Here is a 23,910-nt window from a genome sequence, read left to right as displayed (position 1 = left end):
CCCCTGCAGCCGCTCCGGGCTGCTGATTCGATACGAGGGCCGCCTGTCGCCCTAGGACGGTGGGAAGATGGAGGTGGGGGCCGGCCTTGGCCTCAGAGCCTGGGATGGGGACGCTGGAAGACGGCGCACTGGTACTGGGAGGCTGCACACCGAGGCCCGAGCGTGGACGCGCATGGGTTCCAGTTCCGTCTCTGGGGTTCCAGGAAGCCCCGAGGCCCAGGCGGCGGTGGGGTTCCCGCCGTCCGGGAGCCGAGGAAGGGCAGCGCCTTTCCGAGCGGCCGGGGAATCCTGCGTTCTCGCTGCGAGCGTGCACGGCCGCAGGCAGGTCAGGGAGACTCCGGGCCACTAGCCCGGTCCAGGAGGGAAAGGCCGAACCCGGCCGCGGGGCCGTTCTTCACCCACTTCCCCCGCGCTGTCCCGGGGCACCGGGTTTGGAGGATCGGACAGACCGATCGCATCTGTCTGCAGTCTGCGGGAAGGCGACAGCTCGGAAAACTAGTGATTCCGATGCTGCCAGTTGACACCGCAGGACCCTCGGTTGTCGAGGGCAGGGTAGGAAAAGGTGTCTTTCCTCTGGGGTCTACCAGGTGGCCCCCATCAATCTGCATTACCCCTGACGGTTTGCTTTCTACGGCGGGGTGTCTGGCTCGTGATAGGCCCACGCCGGCTCGGTCAGTTTGGTATTTCGCCAGGACGTACGTAGGTCGCGCTAGGTCCCGGGTCACCGCAATTGCCCGCCACCCCAACTGGAAAGTTCTTCCAGTCCGTGCCGCAGTCACCCAGATCTCGGACCCAAAAGGGCAGAAATCGGTCCCGGTGATTGGCAGGGTCAGTTTTGTGGACACCTCTATGCGTGGGGACCCTGGGCGCCCGGTCCCCTCCTTCCCCGGCGCCCGGGGCTGCGCGCGCCTTTGTCCACCGCGCCCGAGGCCGACAAGGGAGCGCACCCGCCTCCCTCCAAGTCCGGCTCCGGCTCTTCCCTGAACGAGATGGCCCGCCTGCGGGACACACGCGAGGCTAATCGTTTTTTAATAATTAATGCCTCCCCGTTCCGCTGGTAATGCGCGGCCTCGAATCCGTCAATTACTTGTCATTAGACGGTGTCGCCCCACGGCCTTTCCTCGGGCCTTTGACGGCGCCGGGTCACCGCGCCCGGCCCACTCCACGGCCGAATGAAAAGGTGCCCGGCCTTTGAGAGCCGGTGCGGAGTAGCCGCGGCCCTTAATTCAGTGCGAGTTTTGAAAGAAAGACCCTCGCTGAAGAGATGTAATCTTCCAAATGGCCAATTTAAACCCCTGATGTTTATCGTCCGCCTCTCCCGGCTTTATACAGAGAAGCAGGTCTTCAGGGCTTTGGGGGAATTTTAATGTGCGGGTGACGCAGGGAGAAGCGAGAGATACTGCTTAATAGGGTGCGGGGAAGGGGGGTGTTTGCTCAAGAAGGCACCTGGAGGTACCTCGGGGTAACTGGTTTTCTCTGGGGCAGTGCACTCTTCTGAGTATCGGGGGTCTGGAGGTCCTCCCGGCTTGGGGCTGGAGTCGCGGAAACAGAATCTTCTGAATTGCATAGACCAGAACTGTCCAGAGAAAGCAGCAGGGCCACTGGGGCCGGGAATCTTCACCCTGCGCCAGGGGGTAGGAAGGAAACGTTCTCTGAGTCCCCCATCCGCACCGTGGACCTAACCTCGCGGGCTAGCATCCACAGGCTTACGGGCACCCCGTCCAGCCACAGAGGAGACCCCCCCCCTCACACACACCCCTTCGCACCACCATCTCCAATGTGCTGTCACCGCTGCAGCAGAAGAGCAAGATTTCAGACCCTAAATGTCTCTGCTGGGTCAGGGACACAGTGGACACCAGCCCGGCCACAGCACCATGGCAACCCAGGCCGCCCAACAGTTGGTGGCATGAAATTATAAAAACAAAAACAAAAATGCAAGAAAAAACTCTCCAAGAGTTTGCCGCTCGAGTTAATTATCTGCTGCTCTCTTCTCCCATCAAATGTTCTTTATACCATACACAGATATCTGAGGGTCTCAGAGCCTTATATGCCCTTTTGGAGTGAAAACAATACACTGCATCTACAGCCCCCCTTGACGGCAGAGCCAGCTCCTGCTAAACTTTACAGACGTCCGACTACACGTTTCTTATAGTTTCTAACCCCAGGACTGGTTTTCCTCTGAGAAGAGGAAAAAAGAGAATGTAGGGTGGAGGAAAAGATCATGAGGAATGTGGGAGAAACTATTTTAAAATGGATGGGGAAAGGCCAGCTGGCACAGGCCCGTGTGCCCGGCCACCCATCCCGCCCCCCGCCCGGGGTGGGGGGAATCCTGGGCTGCTCCTGAGGTTACGTCCTTTCTCAGGCAGCCACAATAATTGAGATTTTTTGAGAAATTCCTTTTTGATGAGATGCACCGGATATGGGCAGGATGTTACAGGCACCTCCAGAGACAAGCAAACAAAAATTGCATGGTATAGACGGTGTCCCCAGTGGCACTCAGCGGGGTCCCCATCTCCTGGCAGGCTTTTCCTCTGAGGACTAACAGCTCTCCACCTCTCCCTTAGACAAAACTCCCAGGGAGCGCACTACCCCCAGCCCTCCAGGGGTTGCCTCAGAAGCCTAAATCCTGGGGCATCTTCCCCATTCTGTTCACAGCCTTCCTGCCCACTCTCTCATCCTTTCTCTCCTTTCTTCTTTAAAACAATCGTGTGTGTCCCCCCCTCACCCCCTCCTGCCATTGTATTTGTTGATGACCTAACACGCTCACACCAAAAGCCACACACAGAAAACCAACAACGTGGGTTGGGAGGGGAGACCAATTATGAGTGAGGCTAACAAGCGGGGAACACCCAAGTTGAGGCCGGCTGTCTCCTGGGAGACTGATGGAGGCTTATTTTACAAGCTGTCATTCCGCCCTGGTCCCTATTGCCAGACTGGAGGTGATTCCTACTCTCCCCTCCCCCAAGCCCTGCACCCTTGGGGCTTGTTCCAGATTCTTTGTATATCCTCTGCATAAGGTACAGAGGACAGGGTGGTTGCACAAGCACATCTTCACAACAGTGTCCTTAGTTTTTACATTAGTGGCTGTTCCTCAGAGCTCCAACCTCACTACCAACAAAACATGGACTGGTCAGCTGTCCCTGTCATACATGTCCCCCCTCTCCACCAGGTTCCCATGAGAAGGCATTGACTTATCCTTCACACACACCTCTCTCTCTCTTTCTGAAAAGAAGGTGGGGAATTTTACTGACAGATAATACAACCGGTAGCCGAGACGCTGAAAAGAGCCACACAAATGAAGTTGCATTCATTCGTGCAAAACTAGAGGTTCTCGGGTCTCCTTAGGGCAAGTGCCTGGGGTTAAACTCTCTCTTCAAGCTCGTCGGAGGCACTGATATTCCTGCAATGCCAGGATACCGTGCCAGCAAGGCCACACTGATTTAACTTAAACACATCAAATGAACAGAGAGGGAAATTTTCCACATCACAAACGTAGATGAGTGAGGGAAAAATACCGGGGTGTGATGCAGATGAAAACTTTGGAATCAGAATAGTTTGCTAGTTTTCAGTTCTACTTGCTTAAGTGGCTTCACTTCTGCTCACTTAAATGGTTGAGGACTAGACTTTCTTCCTAGGTAAAGCAGCTTTCCCATGGTTTCACTTTTTTTGAAAAAAACATAAAACACAGGTTTCAAGAATAAGCAGGAACGTTTTTGGACCAAGGTTGGTCACGACCCCAGCAAATCAAAATAAGGTTGCATGCGTGTGAATTTTGACTTATTTCATTAGAAACAGGACCTCAATTCATTATTTTTTTCTCTCTTCACAAAGTAGATGTAGTTATATAATGGATTTTTTGAACTTTTTGCTCATATAAAGAAAAGCATACGGTTCTTAATTTGAAGACTTGGGTGTTCAAAGTGCATTACTTAAAAATAGAAAACAATCTTAGGAAGTGTTTGGCGAGAGCGCTTGGGAGGAGCTAAGGTGTGAAGTGGGAGCTGGGGGACTGGGGAGGGCAGATGATGATGAAATGACATTTTCTGTGAAGACCAGGGTGGAATGTCAGCCAGGACAGGACCTGGGTCACAGGGAGCTCTGTATGGGGGCCAGAGGCATCTTTAGCAGAGAAAGCAGGAAGCCAACATGTGTACCCTCTGCTCTAAAAGATACAACCCTCTGCTCGAGCTTCCTGCTTGCCTTACCTTCTAAAACCCAATCTAAGAAATTTAAAATAAACGAGACCAATTCAACTATATACCTTCTAGTCAGTCTGCAATTCTGAGCTACATTAAGCTGAGCTGTTTACACACAGAAAGAAGTTGCAACTTCAACAACTCTCTGGCGGAGAAAATTTACCCTCTACCCAGAAAAATGAGTCCATTTTGGGGCAAAACTTTTGCCCTACTTTCTACCATCTTACTGTATCTCCCACCCCTGCCCCAGCCCCTCCACGTCTTTTATTGATCACAACTGTATTCCATCCACCACCAGTCAGTGGGGTCCCCTCTGTGCCAGACACTATGCCAGGTGTCTTCATGAACATGACCTCAGTTAAGACCACCCCCCTCCCCAGTAGCTGTCAGAATTTATGGGTGATGGGCCCGGGCAGAGGAAGTTAGAGAAAAAGCTTCCATTTCAGAGCTCAGCGTTGAATTCAAATCTTCCACCTCTGTGTTCTTTCAACTCTTCCTGGTTTCGTATGGCCTGGGCACAGACCTTTCTGATTCCAATGCAGTAGGGGGCCTGCCTTCGCCAGGACCCCCAAGTTTGCAAAGTGAGCTGCTGATGGTAAGCGGAGGTGACGGGGCGGAGGGGACCGCAGTGTTAGAAGAAGGCTAGAAAGAAACAAGAAGGTCTCAAGAAGAACAGGCTTGAGCACTTCTTGGAAGGATGGCAGAGACCCTGCCCACTGTCCTAGAAGGGGTCAGGGTGGGTTATGTCTGGGGTCAGGCTGGCTTCTCTTTTGCCCTCTTGGAGTTAGAATTCCCATGCGACCATGGCCCCAAAGCCAGCCAGAGGATCAGTCAGGCCTGGACCACGACTCCTCCCCGTTCAAGCTTCTGGGACCAGCTGGCTAAGGCTGGAAGGGAGGAGAGGGCAGAGAATCGGCAGCTAGATGGCTCTTGCATTGTGATTAGAAAGAGAAAATGCCAGAGAAGAGGAAAATGTCAGGGGCAGAAACAATAGCCTGACATATGGGCTTAAAATAACCCACGTCCGAGGTGCCGCCTGTCAGCTTTACTCCTTACGGGGGATTTTGGATCAGGGGCCAGGAATTCCTGAGAGCCTCTCGCCTCTGACCTCCCCCTGACCCACACCTGGTGGCCCGACAGCCCAGGTGACAGCACAGCTGGAGCGCACCCACCGATCACAGCTGGGCCCCTGCACGCCCCCACTTCAACACATCTGCAAGAGACCCCGTCCCCACAGCCGCCTCCCCCACGCACATACAGATGCAGATCGGGATAAACACCTGCCTCCAGGTTGGGCCCTGAAAGGGATGCCGGCCCAGGTGGACGGGCCTGCTTCCACCACAGAGGGTGGCTGGGACCCGGCACTCAGTAGGCCTGCAATCTGGGGGAAGGGCACCAGCCCGGCCGAACTGCACACGGGCACAGGGGTGCCAGCCAAGGATGGTTCACGCCTGCTTATGCCACATGGAGGTCTCCTTTTCTTTTTGACTTACTGCAAGTTAAGTCCCCTGGACTGTCTGTTTTTAGTGGGGTGGGGATTTCCTGCAGACTGAGCCCCTCCCCTTTTGGGATTTCAGGGGAGACTCTGGACAACTGGGTCCTAAGGCCAGCTCTGCACACAATGATGTCTCAGGCATGGGGGACCAACTCTTGGAAGTGAACGGAGTTCTGGATTAAACCAGACTCCCCACTCCAAACTGGTAATGGAGATGTTAGATTGAGGTGGGGAGAAAGACAGTTACCCCAGTCAGACTAGGTGCGGACCCTTCTAGTGACCCCAAGAGGCGGGGAGAATGCGATCTTGGGACCTGTCTGGGGGCGAGCTGGGGACAGGAATCCGATCTGCATTTTAGCCTCTCTCCACTTTAATTGCCACTCCCCTCCAACCAGCAGATTTGCCAATTAAAGGCCAATCTCTCTTGATTTCTTTGCTTTCGAAGGACATTTCGATTCACCCAGGCAGACAATTAAATCTCCTTGTCGCCTCTCCCTTCCCAGAGCCCAGAACAAGGTGCCTCTGTATCTCTTGCCAGCATTCAGCAGCGGGAAGGAGTTGATCTCAGGTGCTAACCTGCAGTTAGCAGGATGCCAGACTCATTTAGGGGGCTCAGCTCTGGAACCCGAGGCCATCCCTTCATTGATCCTGGAAAGCGCTGTTTAGATTGTGCCCCTGCTCAGTAAATAACTAAAAGTAACTGTGGGATTTCTCCCTTGTATTCAGCAGAATCCCTCTCTCTCTCTCTCTCTCTCTCTCTCTCTGTCTCTCTGTCTCTCTGTCTCTCTGTCTCTCTGTCTCTCTCTCTCTCTCTCTCTCTCTCACACACACACACACACACACACACACACACACACACACACACTCCTCCCCTCCCTCAGGCTCCTATCAGTCATGAAAGGACAGTCAGACCGCAGTCGTTTCATAGCACCCTCAGCTAACCTCCGCCCCCAGCAGCTGTGTCTTCTGGGGGTGCTACTCTTTCCTCTGAGGACTAACAGCTCTCCCAAAGGACATGGCCTCCCAAGTTCCTAAGTCTGTAGGGAAAGTTTCCTGCTGGGACTTGAGCCCCCTGTTCTGCTAGCCCCCACCTGCTGAGACACACTCCAGGGACCTCCCTGGTCCATTCCTCCCTCCATCCCCTCCCCCACCCCAGGCCTGCCAAGCCCTCTCTATCTTTGGTCAGCCAGTGGCCTCTTGGACCCAGCTGAACACAGTTGGGGGTTGGGAGAGCAATCGCTGTCTGCATCGCCTGAGCATTGCTTCTGGGTCGGCTGCCACAGTCTTGGACACAGACTTCTTTGGGATAAAAGCGAAAGAAACTGGCAAACTTACTCTGATGATCAGTGCTCTTAGGTTCTTAACAAGAGCCCCATTTACTCCTCCATTAGAATAGAGAAAGAGAAAGAGGTTCCTATTGCCCAAGTTTGCCATCCTCTGAGTAGACCTGTGTTTTTAGTCGAGTCCCTGGCATGAGCTCTTCTCCAGGAGGAGGTTTGCTCTGCTGTCATCTGTGGACATCACATTCTGCCATCTATTTGTGTAAGATAAACAGAAAGACATAATTGCCAGTCATCCACAATAAGAAAGATTAGGGCAAATCCTAAACAATGATCCCTTTAAATTCAATAATTGTAAAAAAAAAATTAAAAGTCAAATGGTAAAGGTCAGTTTTCCTGAAGGTGTTCGATGCAGTCAGCCTGCTACGACGGTGTTTTCAAAAAATTAAGGAACTTTCTTTCTCAAAGTTGGTACTGCTTCAAAAGAAATTCCTTTCTTGTTTGCTTAAACCCCTTTCGTATGATAAAAAAATATTTTGCCAATGAGATCGGCTCAATACCGTTTTCCCAAATCAGCCAGCCTCAAGCAAAAAGGTTTTTGAAAGGCTCACCAATGTAATTTCTGGATCTATTCTTTCCAAAACGCCAAAACTCTAATATCTTTTAATTTCTAAAAGTCACTAACATTGTCCGTGAGCTCTCCAATTAAAAAAAAATCCTACGAAATGAGACAAACATTCAAATCTGTAAACTTTTAGGATTTAAAATAGAAATAGCTTTCACGGTATTGAGTGTTTCACAGTAATGGGCATTAAGCAGATATATATGTATATATCTATATTTTCTTTAAATGACGTATCGTTCCTGAGAAAGCTATTTTATTATATGAGTACCTCTGGACAGGCCAATTAAGTATGTCATTTCTTTGCTCCTTACCTCTTGTAGCACAATTTTGTGAAGGAATGTAAAATGCATTTGGGGTTTTGATAGATTTATTATGTGCCAATCTATCTGTATATTTGATGAGGTTCAGCTATCTCCTTGTGAGATGTATGGTGTATGGTGCGTTCAAGGATTACCGTCTACCCGTGTTAGTCTTTGGCGTAGCTGCTCCCATGCAGCTTCCAGCATCCTGGCTCCAGGGTTAGGGACAGTGGCATTTTGTTAAATATCAGCTTTGATAGGACTAAAGCTAATTACCCAATTTCACTTCGTATTTTTCTCTAATTTTTTTTTATACAATAGCTCAAGGGTGCTAATTAAATTTCTCCCTACAAAGCCTATCGCTTTTCTCAATGTTTGTCTGTCTAGCGATGAAATTTACACTGAAAGCATTTCTGGGAGAAGTGAGTATATTGATCATTTTTGGATTGCTTAAAACTACTAATAAAATATTTTTAAATGTTTCTGGGTACAACTAGAAGAGATTCTATGTAGAATAGGAATTTGTCTGCTTTGCCTCCTTCCTTTGGGTCATGTCTGTGGGGGTCCCCCCCCCACCTGTGCGGAGCAGTTCACCTATTTTTAATAGGCCAGCTTTCTGGCGCCCAGGCGAACCCGCGCTACGTTTAGGAAAATAATTCAGGAGAAACCCGCAGACATTATTGGGAAGGGGTGTAACCTCCCCTGGCGCTCTAAGGCAAGCGACATTCTGTTTGGTGCAGGGGGCGAAAAACACGACCTAACAGTGTTTACCTGTGTATTCACCCATGAAATTGAATATTATAGAAGTTGAAAAAATGCAAATCAAATTAAAACCACGGAAAATTGTCTTTGGAATTACAGCGGCCCGGAGCCCCCAAGTGTTTGCTTAAAATTGAAGCGTTTAGAAAATGAAAAACCTCTAAATTGCCCCTCTCTGCTCCCCCGCTCCCCCCAGGAAGGAAACGTACTCCTTAATTCTACTTTTAATTCTACTACAAAAATACTGAGGCGGCTCAGACACCCATCATCCGCCCGAGGCAGCAATCACGCTGTAATACGACTTTTTCTTAAAAATGAAGTATCTCCCTGTACCTAAGCTTTACTAACGTCAGACCCGCTTCAGAAACCGAGCGGCCCCAAGGTCTTCATTCTGAAAGGAGCCCCCAGCTGCTGGACCGGCTTCTCCTCCCCGCGAGGGCCTGGGACCCTCTGCCAAGGCCCCGCCGCCGGCCCCGCCCCGGGTCCGCGCCTCCTGGGGTGTGTGTCTGGCCGCGATGTCACCAGATCCGGAGCCTGGCCTCCCCGCGCTGCCGAGCGCCGGCGGCAGAGATGAGCGCAGAGCCGAGAAGATGCGCGCACCCCGCCCTGAACTCACTTGGCCAACACAGGACTTCGCAGGGTCTTGGTGGAGGAGCCCGAAAAAGGGAAGCTCCAGACAGATATTATTTCTGAATAATAATAATAATAAGCAACAGGCAGACGGGCGGTCACTCTTGCCTTTTCCATGTCCTACAGCGCAGGGGACCGACCCCAGAAGCCCACCCAACGGACGGGCCAACCCCACCCGTAGGCGCCCGGCGCCGCAGGCTTTACTCCTTCCCGCCCAACCAGCTCCCTCCAGCCTCGGGGAGACGCAGGAAGTAGAGCCGGGGCCCCGCAGGTGCCGAGGGCGCCGCGGTGGGCGGGAGACCGCCGGGAGCGCGGCGGCGGCGGCGGGAAGCGCTGGTGGAGCGGCCCAGCGCTCGGCGCGACACGCGGGCGGTCAAGGGTGGGAGCGGGTCCCGGGCAGCCACGCCCACTGGCCTGAGCTGGGACTTTGGGGGTCGTAAGGGACGTGTGTGGCGAGGATGTGCTGGCGCGGCCCGGGAACAGTTTTCCTCTCCGTCGGTGACCTCTGAGGAAGCACTGCCTCTCTTTCTACCCTATCCACCCGACCCCAGCCCGGGAGCCTGGTGCCAAGCCCCGTCGAGGGCCGTGTGGCTTTCTCTCCCCTGGGGAGGGAGGACAGTTGGTGGACCCCGCGACGCTCGGTCCTCCCTCCTGGCCTCCTTCTCACACCTCACAGATTGAGGGGCAGCTCCTGTTCCAGAAACGCAGTAACTCCCGTGCAGACCACCCCCCAGCCGGGGCGGGGTGGGGAGACGCCGACGCCGATTCTCACGTGAAACCTTCCCCTATATTTCCTTTCCAGGGAACCCCTGGATCAAGACCCGCTCAACGACGGCTGCGAAAACAGACCCGTGTCCCCCCGGAACTCTTAACCCGTCCTTAAGCTGTGGTCGTCTCTTGGAGACTCGGGACCCTATTTCCAAGGACAGTTGTGGGGGACAAGCTTATGTTTGTTATTTTCAAAACCAAGCGGAGGAAACAGCAGCCAATTAAAATGACATATTTTTATTTGCCTCGCACGTTGTCAGTGATTTGCCCCCGGGGATCCACAATTTTCCCAAGCCTGTTAACGGGTGACGATGAATGAGTGTCTCGTGTAATTTAATTTTCCTGTCACACTAAATAGAGCTACATTGTAAACCTTAGATCTACTCTTACTGATAGGATCGCCTTGTTTTGCCATTTGCACCATAAAGACCCCCAAAAGGGACACTGTATTGTGACCTCTACTCTTGAATTATTCAAGAACTTAATGACATTTTCCATTTTAAAAAGGAAACTAATTGCCCTTGATGTAAAGCATGTGACCTTCTCTGGGTGCCCAGTATGAGAATGTAACCATCTGTATGCGGACCCCGGAGCCGTGGAACTGCAGGACGCCGGCAAAAATAGGAGAGAGACGTGAACACAAATGAACTCCAAATGGACACTGGAATCAAGCATATTGTTTAATTTCACCCCAAGCCATGACATATAGTTCCACAAAATCCTTTAACCTGACCTAAAATCTGTATAAAAAATCCTATCAACTCAGGCCTGTTTTTTGGGGGTGTGACCTGACTTTTTAGCTAGGACAGGAACATTGAAAGTTGTGAAATCCAGTATCCCTTCATTAATGTGAAATTACTTTGTGTGATATCAAGCAAAATGCGTAATAATCTACACCCGTCCCTTTTTAATTACTATTATTATTATTGCTTTTCCTCATGTATTACTACTTTCTTACTCAGAAGAAAAAAGAAACTCACAACTGTAAAGAAATTGCACCATGGTATTTGCTCTTTGAATCAGTCTCGAGTTTCCAGGAAAGCCGCATTGAAATTCTTCAGTATCAGAATTCTCACTCTTCAAATTACTTGAAAATGGAGGCTTATCTTTCTTCAAAAAGAGTTCTGGTGTATTCCCTACTGGTCTTTCACTCTTTCCCCGGCCCCTAGAGGAAAGCAAAATGAGAAAAAATGCACTTCTACCAATGTTCTTTGACTTCATAAATTCACAGATCAGTGTACGAAGATGATCTGGTGCTTTTCCTGATTTATCAGAGTAAGTCCACTGCCAGCATTAACCATTTTGAAAGTCTGAGTGAACTGGGAAGTAAAACACTTTCCCATGCTGGGCTTCAGCTATTTCTTTTGAACTTTTAAGTGATGCTTGAGACAAGGAACTGTCATTTCTGCATCGAGTGGGCAGTTCCTTTAAAAATGACACTGAATAAACACACCCAGGCTTCACTGAGACTAAACATCCTCTGTGTTAGGCTGCAAATCCACATCTTTCTCTTTTAGAATCTCTGGAAAAGAATATAAAGTGCATTTGAATATCCAACTTGGTTCTAATGGAGCCCACGTTATGTCAACAAACTGGACAGAATCACTGCTGGGGCAGCCGGGAGAGTCAGAACAGAATACCCGGCCCTCCATCTGTGCAGGGGGAGTAAGTGCTGCTTCGAAGGCGTTTGTCATAAAGCTGCTGTGGCCCAAATCATATAATGGAGTTACTGTTTTCCTATTTCTTTAAAAGAAACCTGTTTTCCTCAGTGGTGTCATGCCCTCTTTGTGTACAACATGGCAGAAAAAATTGAATAAGGATACACATCTCTTATTGTCAGATAATAAGGACATACTTAAGAAATACATTTGAAAACATTTTCAAGTCAAGAAAAGTTGGAACACGTATGGCATGAGTGGCGATCCATCTTCTTGCATGGTTTCTGTGATAAAGACAACACTTTCCGGGTCAAATGTTAATTTAATCATAGATATTTTTCATTTGGTTCTCCACATTGAGAAACGTTTTGAACAACTTGATGTAGACTGTGAGACACAGAAGAAATGATATGTGTCTCTCTAGCATTGTGTAGTATTAGAATCCAGTAATTTTTCCATGGGGACACATTGGCACTCGAAATGAAAATTTCACCTTTCAAACTGTCACCATGGATAAGTTACAGTTATTTTTCTTTTCATTTTAAAAAGCAACTCTCTTACTCTAGGACCACTTGAAGTACATTTTAAGTGCTGTGGAAAGTTTGTGGCATCTTTAGGGCTGGCAGAGCCCTCTCCTGGCCTCATTCCTGGGTCTCACCATCTTCTGAATGGATTTCTATGTTGATAATTCAGAGAGGCAGGAGAAGGGGTTTTATCTTTACTGCGGTAGAGTGGAAGGTGTTAGAGTGGTGTGCAAGAGATTTGATTTAGGGCCATGTTTCATCCAGTTCCATTGCCAGCTCCTGCCGTCCTCCAGAAAAAAAAAAAAAAGGAAGGAAGGAAAGGATGGAAGGAGGGAAGGAAGGAAGGGGGAGAAAAGAGAAAAGAAAAACAAAAAACAACGTTGAAAAATTCTCATTTGGCCTTTCTGAAAGGGTAAGTACCTCACCCACAGGGCAGGATGACACTGTAATTCTTCATCTGGAAAATGGGTTCCTTATTCCTCTATCAAGCCTGGTATGAAGGGAAGCACTGGGGCTTTGCAGTTGTGTCTCTTGGTTTTGGTGGCGATCAAGAGAGCTTTGCACTTTGGTTATTTGTAAAGATGCTGTACACTCACTGGAAGGGAAAAATGAGGCAATTACAGAGAGGGAAAGTGAGTTAGCTTAGGATATCTAGGCACATAAATATGGTCAGGCCAGCTTGTGCTTATTCCTATATAATATAATGTCTTCAGTTTCCCAGTTTCTAGAAGGGGTTGAGCAGCACCTGGGGCGTGGGGGCTTGTCCTCATCTGTTAATTGACTCCCAGCCGGAAAGACCAAGAGGGACATGTGTTCACCCTCAGCCTGAATTTGGTTACAACCTTCATCTCCTTTACATATTTTAACTGCTGATATATGTTTTTTTTTTTAATGTCAGTGCTAGCAACAGTTGACACTAACTTTCCACCTGGTTCTGTTTATCTGAATGTGTACACCTTCGTACATTTATTGGACTTCTGACTCTCCGTTTTTCTTCCCTGGGAAATGACATCAAGACAGGACATCTCTGACATGATTACTAAAAATACCTTTGGAAAAACTCAGTTTCTTCTGTTTAGCAAATTCTTATTTTATAAACAGAGACTACAGCCTGACTCTGGGTCAGGACCTTGCCTATGGATGGAGACGGTTATGCAGGATCAGTAAATGTGTCTGTGGATGTAGAAACACCCTGTTCTGGCATGTTCTCTTTCTTCAGGGAGCTCGGGGGTACAAAATTCCTACAGGATTTTCCACCTGGTGGGTGAAGCTCATGTGCTACCTACCATACTGGGTTCTCCAGGACGCAGGTTAGGTGTTTGGATCACCGAGTAATTAAACCTTGGACAAAATATGCCTTGAGTTCATGGAGGTTGAATGCTCGAGGCATAAAACACATCAATTTTGTAATGAAAATATAGGGACTTTTCAAAGTGTGCCGTCAGGACGTAGTTCAATTTTCAGACGAAATTCTAACGACTGCCTAACTCTCTTTGACTGCATTCTTACTTTTTCTCTAGCTTTGCTTATTCACAGATACTGGAACAAAAAGATGGGATGAAGGGAGGAGGCTTGTTTTCCTAAGAGGTGCACGTGACTGAAAGCATACAAGCTTCTCCCCATACTGAACTTTGACCATCACAGGAGTGTCCCTAAAAGTCTATAACTCTGCTGTCAGACTGCTCCTGGGGGCTTTCCCCATAGTTTTCCATGAGTGTCTGAGGAATGAGGTGGGTGCTAGGCATGAATATGAGCTCTCAGCATAAGGGAAGAGGGTGCATGAAAATCGTGATTTGCAGACTTGGACCAAACCATCCAACCAACAACCACCAAAACTAGTCAACACAAAGATATTAAACCATAAAAGAGTTGATTTGTCCTGCTGTACAAATTAAAGTTGCCCAAGTAGATATTTAACCTCCCTTGAAGTTACTAAAGCTTCTAGTGCATGAATAATGACGAGCAGGCACGTTTTCTGTCCTTGGCCTAAGACGTCATTACTTTTCAATGACCGGAAAAAGTCCATAAACTCAGAGTGATTGTTTGGGGCAAAAGGTGGTCCAGGACCCATCCCTCGTGGGGCTTTTTGCTGGCCAATAAGGCATGGGCAATTAGTCCCTGCCTCACCGAAGGGACAAGAGTGGCCAGCCTGGAAACAGGCCCAATAAGCCCCCCGGGCAGGTGCACATTCCCCAAGGGGTTCAGAACCCGATGGGCACACCCATGGATGCCTCTGCCATCTGCCCAGCATGGCACACACACGCAGTGCTGACGGGGACGCATCCCCAAAGGAAGGGAGTGGCCAGGACCTGGGCGTGGCCCGTGTGGACAGAGCTGTACTGTCCTTAGTATCATTTCTAGGTGTTGGGGTGAAGAAGGGCACCAAAAACAGGGATGGAACTCAACTTGTTTAAAGGAAAAAAGTCACCTCCGAGGGGCGCAGGACACCTCTCCTTTTTTGAAGACTGAGGGTCCCTCACAGCTGGCCCTTTGCTGCAGGGGGGGTTTCTAACATAATGTGATTTCTCAGTGTGCTTTGTCTCCGTGGAGAGGCTTCAGAAGGCCCTTGAAGTCCTCAGCCTTAAATCCATGTTAATAGGGCAAGTGTCTTTTTTTTTTTTTTTTTTTTTTTTTGGCGGTGGGGAGGTTTGGCTGGGAGAAGCGTTGACCCAGACTGCGCTCTGGGTAGACCCGATATCGTCGGCAGGGCACTTATTAACCAGTGTTCATTTGCAGGATCAATATTTCCAGCAAAGGAGTCCACACTCCAGTTACACAACTATGTCTCGTTTTTTTCCCTTGACACACCATTTATTTTATAAATACATCTGCCGGAGAAGAAAAGGCTGTCCGAAGGACTGTGTCTTTTATCTCCGGGATATGCAAAGCACATTTATTTTCAGCTTTTATCTCCGGAATTGTATGTTGATCCCATACATATAGATTGATTTTGTTCAGGTAGATAATGAAAAGTCAAGTGGAAAATTACACAATGGCACTCACGATCCTGGTCTTATATCGGTATATAAATTGGTTTATTATTTCATTCTATTAAAGAGGCTTTTTTTTGGTACCAGGAAAACTTCAAAATACATCAGGTTGTCAGCCTCACTGAATTTTCTTTTGGGGGAGGAAGTGGGGAGGGAGAGCAAGAGAAGGGAATTTCTCCGGCTGCCTCTGCTAATTGCACGGGCTAAATGAGCTTGCACAGGGCAGGGTCTGCAGCTACCTCCCCGGCCCACGTCGAGGTTACTCACGCAGTTTCTGTGACTTTGGGACCGTTCTGGGGACAGGATAAAGGCGCCTATCACACATGTCCTGATACACAGGTGGGTATTTTTTCACTCCAGGCAATTCGAAATTTTGTCACGATGACTGGATAGGCAAGCCCTCCCACTCCCAGCAGCAAGAGGCCAGGGGTGAGAATGTGGCAGCCAGATAAAAGCCACCACCAAGGGACAGCTTGGAGCCAGAATCCTGGAGGAATCGTTATTAATAAACATCTTCTGGACATTTGGTAGCCCGTGGAGCCTGCTTCAGCTTAAAGCAATTAATTCAGGACACTGACATAAACTCTCCAGGTCTTTGACAGCTTGGAGCTGAAATAAAAATGCTAGTTCTCCGGGGAAGAGAAGAGGATGGTTAGCTCTTTTCTGGACTGTTTGCTTATAGGCCCAGAGAGCAACCTTCCTTGCAGAATGAAATGCAAGGGCACAAACAATGTACCAGGGAGAGAATAGGAGATGGGAATGAGCAGTTTGAACTATTTGCTCAGCAGAAGGGCACCACAATGCTGGGCTGCTGGCTTTCCCATGCAGCCGTCGTCCCTTCTTTGGGCTCTTTTGTTGTCCCCTGGTTCCTTTGGCCAGATAAGAGCACAGCTGCAGCGTTGCTGCTAAGTAAGGCCACACTTATACCCCTAAATCTCGGGGTGTCTTTACTGTAAGGGTGAGGCTTGGCTCTCTGTTTTTTCCTAGGGGACAGTGAGGGAGAGAAAGGCAGAATGGGGGGTGAGGGACTGTGACAACTCCTGGGTCCAAATTCCTGATTTTTCTTTCTTTCTTTCTTTCTGAAATCCAAGCTGTGATCAAACAGGATCTTTGTGGGGCGTTTAAATGGAAGGGTTCAGAGATTTGTACTGGTTGCCAAGCCAAAATATTGCCTTTGGGGGAAAGGAAGGGAAGGAGGCGCGTGGGTAATGCAGGAAAGGGGAGGGTGAAGCAGAATTGTTGGTTTAAACACTCAGATTTTATGGCTGTTAAAAAGAAGTTTCGAATTGGCCATTTTGAAACTGTTCAGTGATGATTTTGTCACTTCTGAAAATCATCGTGGACTCCTCCTTTCCACACTGATGTTGTTGAGTCCAAACGAATAGAGGTTGCCGGAATCAGAGTAAAAACAGGATGAGCTGGCGACGGGACGTAAAAGGTACTTTTGTAATTGCTGTAAATTACACCTTTCATCATAGTAAATGTCACCGAAAATATAATCAAAATGTTCTTTCACATTTGCTCTTTTAAAGTCAAAGCCTATTTTAAATGCCATAAGAGAAAGTAGACGTGATAATAATATAAAAACAAGCACAAAGTATGGTTTACATTAGGTCAATTTTAAAGTCAAAATCTTACACAGATTTGTACCGTCTGTGTGTTCGGACTCAGTGGGTTTTACCATGGATGTTGGACTGAGAGCCCAGGCCACAAGGCTGCATTCTATTCGAAAAAGATTGATTTAGCCTGAATGGTTTTATAAGGTGAAAAGGCAAAAAGTTTACCAGCAAAGAAAATTAATGGTTTACTAAGATTGCACGAAACGTTCGCAGGCCAGAAGCCCACCTGCAGGAAATTTGACGTTTCAATGCTGTTTGAGTGTTTTTTTTCTCACAAAACTCACAGAAAAAAACCCTTCCATAGATTTTGCCTGCTGGGTGGTCAGAAGGGAAGGCAGTGAAGCCAAAGGCCTCCCATTGAAATGCGGCTCCTGAAGAGCTGACCTCACGGGGCGGCACCGCGGGAGATAGAGCACCTGTGTCTGCTCTGGGTGGCCTCGTGCCTGCCCACGGCCACGGCCATGCGGGACAGGGCAGCCCTGCCTGCCCACATGCCTACTGACTGCCCACCCCACTCAGGACGTCCTGTGGGATGCCCCTGTCCAGGAGAGCTGCTAAGTAGTTTTAACGTCAGGGAGATCAAATTTGGTTAAAAGGGTTTGTGTGTGTGTGAGTGTGTGTGTTCTAGCCTGTGTGCGATGCAGGGAAAGGGGATGGAACATAGGGAGGGTTTCTTTTAGACATCTGCACATGTTTGATGGCCCCATAAAAGGTTGTAACATTTTCGTTGTGTCATTTTTGTTACGATTTGTATAAACGCGTATGTGAGAATGATAACTTTTCTTTTTTTTCTGTAGGGACTATAATAAAAATATCAAGTTTGGGTTGTTCTGCATTTCCTTTGGAAGTACAAATTTTAAAATTTTGTATTTAGGACAGAAATCATATCCCATAATAAAGGAACGAACATATTGTCCTCTCCTGGTTAAGCGCTCAGGCTAAATGTATACATCCTTCTGAAAATTGAGGCCAGGGTGGAAACTGCAGTCTCCATGGGAGAATGTGTTTCTTTTCTCTAACTCTTGCCATAAAGAAAAACTAGTCCAGGGAAAATTTTCCAGTGTGGCATTTTAAGAGTGATCTGAAAATCATGTTGAATGTCGGTAGATAACTCAGGGAAACGACTTTTCTCCTTTTGAGATCATGGGTTTCCACGAGAGGGAAAATGTTTGTTTTTTTTTTTTTTTTTGCGGTACGCGGTCCTCTCACTGCTGTGGCCTCTCCCGTTGCGGAGCACAGGCTCCAGACACGCAGGCTCAGCGGCCATGGCTCACGGGCCCAGCCACTCCGCGGCATGTGGGATCATCCCAGACCGGGGCACGAACCCGTGTCCCCTGCATCGGCAGGCGGACTCTCAACCACTGCGCCACCAGGGAAGCCCGGAAATGGTTTTTTGACTTTTTTTTTTTTAGATTTTATTTATTTATTTATTTGTTTGTTTTATTGGCTGCATTGGGTCTTCCGTTGCTGTGCGCTGGATTTCTCTAATTGCAGCGAGCGGGGGCTACTCTTCTTTGTGGTACGAGGGCTTTTCATTGCAATAGCTTCTCTTGTTGTGGAGCACAGGCTCTAGGCACGCAGGCTTCAGTAGTTGTGGCACACGGGCTTCAGTAGTTGTGGCACACGGGCTCAAGAGCGCAGGCTCAGTAGTTGTGGCACACGGGCTTAGTTACTCCGCGTCATGTGGGATCTTCCCGCACCAGGGCTCGAACCCGTGTTCCCTGCATTGGCAGGCGGATTCTTAACCACTGCGCCACCAGGGAAGTCCCCGAAAATGGTTTTTTAATTGCCGATTTTTGCAAAGAATGCTCGGAAACTGGTCTATGGTGCAAAGCTACACGTGTTGGGAGGCCTCTGGGGGCAGAAGATAACACAGGGAGGGTGGATGCACAAATCATTAGAATCAGGTTTAAAAGACTGTGGTCATAAGCAAGGAGCAAGTGATACCAATCTTGTATGAGATGGGCTTGGACATCACACCAACTGCCACGGGGTTTGATTAATGAGGCATTAAGGAGATCGAGTGACACTTACAGCCAGTTACTTACGGTGCTAATTTCAAAACACTTTGCAATAGACAAAGAGAGTCTGCTCATAACGCAGAGTAATTTGTGGTGTGTTCCTGGTGAATGCATTTTGTGAAGCAAATATAGTTATGCAGAATTTAAATTAAGGTTGACACTAAGGTAAACAAAGCCCAAGAACCACTGTCCAATAATTTGATGAGGACACAGGTTTTAATCAAGCATCTTCCACTAAAATAGCAATTTAAATCCCCATCGTTTAAACTGGATAAATGCTTAAGCCGTGAATGTTGGGGGGGGCAAAATAAAAATTGACTAGAAAAGAAACAAGACATACAGTATCTCTAGGGAAACTGTGATTATACTTTGACACAAAAAAGGGATAGCCATGCCGATTTAAATATTAGGTTGATTTCAAGAGCAGATTGTGGGAATTTGTAGGCATTTGCCTTGTATCTTTTGTGTTGGGAAGTGATGGTTTACGGGTGGTACCGATCTCAGAATAAAGGTGATCCTGGTATGAGAAAATGGAGACTCTAAGCTGATTCAGAGGAAGTATTTATTTTATTTATTAAAAGGAGAAATATTGCCCCCCCCCAACTGATTTCTATTTGAAGTGAAAACTTCCAAATTGACTGGGGGTGCTGGGAAGGGGGCAGGCCGGTTAGGGAGCTGGGAGCACCATCCTGCGGGTTGGCGTTTCCCTTTCCAAGAGGCAACACACTGACCATAGCCTTGCCGGGGTTTGCTGGTTTATTTCCCTTCCTGAAAATCACTGGAGAAGGGGTGGGGGTCAGCCACGCGTTCACGTTAGTTAAAATGCCGGCAGCCCAAGTTCCAAGGCTTGGATAGCCTGTATATGGGAAAGAAAACAAAACAAAATAAAACAGCAACTTATTCTGTTACTGCTCTTGGAAGGAAAAATGGAGGAAGGTCTGTCCACATCTCCTAGGGCCTCCTGACATGACTCTTAGTAAAGGAGTCAGAAGGTGAGGGAGCCCTAAGTCCTCTGAATTGTGATCTGACTGCTCCAAGTCACGTTAATGACGCATCTTCTGGGGAAAGAACTTTGTACAACGAGGTGTGTTTTAATACCTATCCTGAAGAAAGGGCCAAAAACTATTTGAAAAAGAAATTCTTTAAACGTAAAGGGCTGTGGAGATGCTCCCGGAGATGACATTCACGCTCAGCCCCCCTGAGGAGGGAAAGCTGGAGACCGTCACCTTTGGGAGACGGACGACCGAGAGTTTACCTCGATCCCGGGCCCACCTTCACAGTCACAGGCTCATAAACGAAGAAACTGAACCCACCCGGCTCCATCACGTTCCCAAGGCCTCGTGGGCAGCAAGAGCAGGACCCGCATCCTCCCCTCTCTGCCCAGAGGAAAGCCCTGCTCCTCTCTTCACACCCTTCCTGTGTGGTGCTCAGGGGCTCTCGGCGCTGATCTGGGGAGACTTCCCTTTGGGGGGTATTTCCCGAGGGAAACCGACAGCTCAAACTCCCTTCCAAGGAACCTGCCTGAGAGGGGAGGGGCGAGGTGATGATGCCCACCCCCCCACCCCCCGGAGTCAGAGAAAATGACCTGAAAATGCGTCTGTGTGAATCAACTCTGAAAACACTGAGTCTGCACTGCTCTCTGTGTCCAAGAAGGACAGACTCTCGGCGTCCTCACGTCAGGGTCCTCACGTCGGGGCCCGTCATGTCGGGGCCCCTCACATCGGGCCTGGCGGCTGGGGAGGTGCCACAGGCCCCTCGGGCAGAGGCTCCCACCCTGGACACCGGCTCCCAGGCTCTCCTTCCTGCTGGGTGAGGTGCAGCACAGGGCACAGTGGCCGGCAGCACACAGAGGACTGGGGTAGGAGACAGGGCACGGGCCACTGTGGACCATTAGTGGCTTCCAGAATCAGGTCAGAAAGAAGAGCATTTTGTCAGGCTTGGGAGGCATGGGGATTCCCTGGGGCTAGCCTCTTCACCTTCCCTCTGACCCCTGCTGTGGCCGTGGAGGGCGGTCCCCAAGGGCCGCGCTGCACCTGCCGTTGACACAGGATTTCTGCCCTTAGGAGGGCCGCCCACCCAACCCGGCCAGCGTGCACAGGTTGGAGGGTGACCACGTCTCTGCTCATGGCTGTTCCCCAGTCCCAGGGGTCGGGTGATCATGGTACTGCTCCAGCACAGTCCCCCAGGCCCCCACTCAGCTCTGTGCGACGTCCTGGTGGGCCAGAGCCCCTGCTGCCCATGGCCATGACCAGCCCAGGGCCATTCCTCCTCCTGCCTCATTTTCCCTGCCCTCACTCTGCCCCCTTCCCGGGATCTACACACACACACGCTTCCCACTTCCAGTGGAGACAGTGGTGTCCTCACGCCCCTCCCTGGACTCATCTGCACCCTCCAGTCGGTCCAGCTTCAAGGGATTACACACACCATTCACCACTGCCTCCATTTCACCCTTTAATCATAATCCCAGAGTCCTCATCCCTCGGAGGTGGCCTGTCACGAGCTCTCTAAACAGCAGGACTGACCCCAGCAGCTCCCATTGCCACCCTTGCTGCCCCACCGTCAGCCTGGAAATGCCAACTCCTGTCTTTTGGCATCAGGCGCTCTCTCTCTGTCAGAGGATAAAACAAAAATGATTTTACAGACAATTGTTTAAAAGACAAGTTTCCTGGAAATGAGTGATGCCAGTGATGTGTTTTGGATCCGTTTCTGGTTCTAGAAACAGGGGCAGAATAGTGTGGGCGCAGTTAGCTCTCGAGATCCACTGGACAGCCCTCACGTCCTTTCGCCTGCTCTGCAAAAGAGATCGGAAGCTGTTTCTCTGCCCCACCTCTCGGTTTGGGACCTCAGCGCAAATCCCAACATCAACAAGGTTGCTATGGTTTTTACGATTATCTTAAGAATTTGTCTCGAATGAGGCTCAAGGACCAGCAGGGCCAGGTGCTGGGATCCCCGTTGGCCAGCCGGTCACCCGGCATCGCCGGCACCGTAGTCCGCCCTGCACAGCTGCTTTCCCACAAGGACCTTCTGCCACCCACTCTGGGCCCAGAGGCCTCCAGCGCTTCCTCCAAAACAGAGAAGAATGTCTGTGTTTTTCTCATCACCTTTGCAGCATCCTCTGGACCGAGCCTGGGCTCTCAACAGCAGGCTGGCCACTGAGAGAGCCAGGTCGTCTGGGGCAGGCTCTTCCCAGGGGTCAGCTCTCCCTCACAGCTGTCCCAGTGGACACCTGCTTCTGTCTGCCCGCGAGGACTGTCCTTTGTCAGTGCCGGTGTCTGTGGTTGGGTCTTATCTTAGGGAGGTGTCTGGGAGTGGTGAGACCCTTGACCTGCATCAAGGGCAATTTTGCACCTTGATGGGTAGAAATAGTTGGCCAATAGGTTTTTTTTTTGGTGGTCTTGGAATGTCCTCTGATAAATAGTTGTAGTGACGGGCTGGGGGGATTCTTCTTTGAAATCCTAAATGAATCTGCTGACATCTGCATGCTTTATTCTGATGTGCTGCTTCTAATAAGCATTTTGGGGGCCAGTTCCAGGACTGAGTGGTTTCTCTCGGACCTTCATTTTCTACGTTTCACCATCTCCTCTCCCTCCCTTCTTCCTCACCTCCAGGGCACAAGTGTGGACTCCTGGGTGTACCCCCCCAAACTTTTGTCAGTCCTCATGCCTCAGCCCTGCAGGCTCTGCCATTGCTAAATCATTAATAGCATTGATTACATAGAAGAGCCCACAATTTTTACTTATTCTACAGAACTCTTTATATGTGCAGGCATGTCAGCAGCTCCTCCACCCCCCGTATATTTCCTTAACCACTCATTACTCAGCATCTGAAGCATTTGGGTATTTTTCAGATTAAATGATTAATACTTTATTCCCTTAAAATGCTGTCTGGCACATGGCTCAGCATTTTAGAATATCCCCTAGCTGATGGATATCCTTGTTATGTATGATCAGTTTTCTAAGAAGTATCTGGAGATGAAAGGGTGGATTCTGATGGCCTGGGGACATTTCTGGGGTTATCTGAGCACCTGTTATCTGCAAAGTCAGAGCCATACCAGCTGAGACATCCATTGGCTTAAACCAGAGGACAGTTTTCCTGTTCTTGTGAAATTTCCAATTCACATTCTTTTGTTACTTAAGATTCCATTGGGCAAGGTATTTGCAATACCTCAACTCTCTCTTTCTTCAATTATTTGCCAAATCCTGTTAGTTCTTCTTTCTTAAGGTCGCATTTATCACAACTTTTCCATTCTCTCTGCCAGCACCCTAGTCTAGGTCCTGTATGATGAAGAAAATCTTTTTTTTTTTTTAATTGGGGTAGAGTTGTTTTATGATGTTGTGTTAGTTTCTACTGTACAGAGAAATGAAGTAGAGCTCCCTGAGCTATACAGCAGGTTCTTATTAGTTACCTATTTTATACATATTAGCGTATATATGTCAATCCCAATCTCCCAGTTCATCCCACCCACCCCCCACTCCCCGCTTTCCCCCCTTTGTGTCCATACGTTTGTTCTCTATATCTGTGTCTCTATTTCTGCCTTGCAAACTGGTTCATCTGCCCCAGATGAGGAAAATCTTGATGAAGAGGAAAACCAGCTTCCATTACCACCTGGTTGGTTTCTAGAATTTGTGTCATTGTCCACGGGATGAGGAGGGGGATTTGCGCAAGATTCCTCCCCCCCCGGTTATCACTGTATTTTTTTTTGGCCATGTCGTGCGGCATGTGGGATCCCAGTTCCCCAACCAGGGATCAAACCCGTGCCCCCTGCAGTGGAAGCACAGAGTCTTAACCACTGGCCCACAAGGAAGTCCCATCATTGTACTTTTTATGAGGCATTTCATACTTATTATTTCAATGTCAGTGACAGACCACATTCCGAACATTGCTTTCATTTTAGAAAAATCTGTAATTTGTCATGGACATTAACACAATTTTTATATTTAAGAGATATTGATGTTTTATATGTATCGATCTGCTGTATCTAGTCTTTAATTTTTCTGCTGATCAAAATGGATTAGATTTTCTCTAGGAAAGTAAGAACTTGTATTT

The 23,910-nt window shown here is 48.8% G+C and overlaps 1 protein-coding gene across 3 annotated transcripts in view; it reads left to right on the top strand.

The window, feature by feature from the left end:
* Positions 1–23,910, top strand: part of FOXA2 (forkhead box A2) — a gene marked incomplete at its 5' end in the record, with an annotated part of 62,446 nt that overhangs the window by 7,295 nt on the left and 31,241 nt on the right. The window lies entirely within an intron of this gene.

This window comes from Leucopleurus acutus, assembly GCF_964270905.1.
Source record: "Leucopleurus acutus genome assembly, chromosome: 16".
Lineage (NCBI taxonomy): Eukaryota > Metazoa > Chordata > Mammalia > Artiodactyla > Delphinidae > Leucopleurus > Leucopleurus acutus.
Note: the sequence above shows the minus strand (reverse complement) of the source record. Positions and strands in the feature narration are given on the sequence as shown.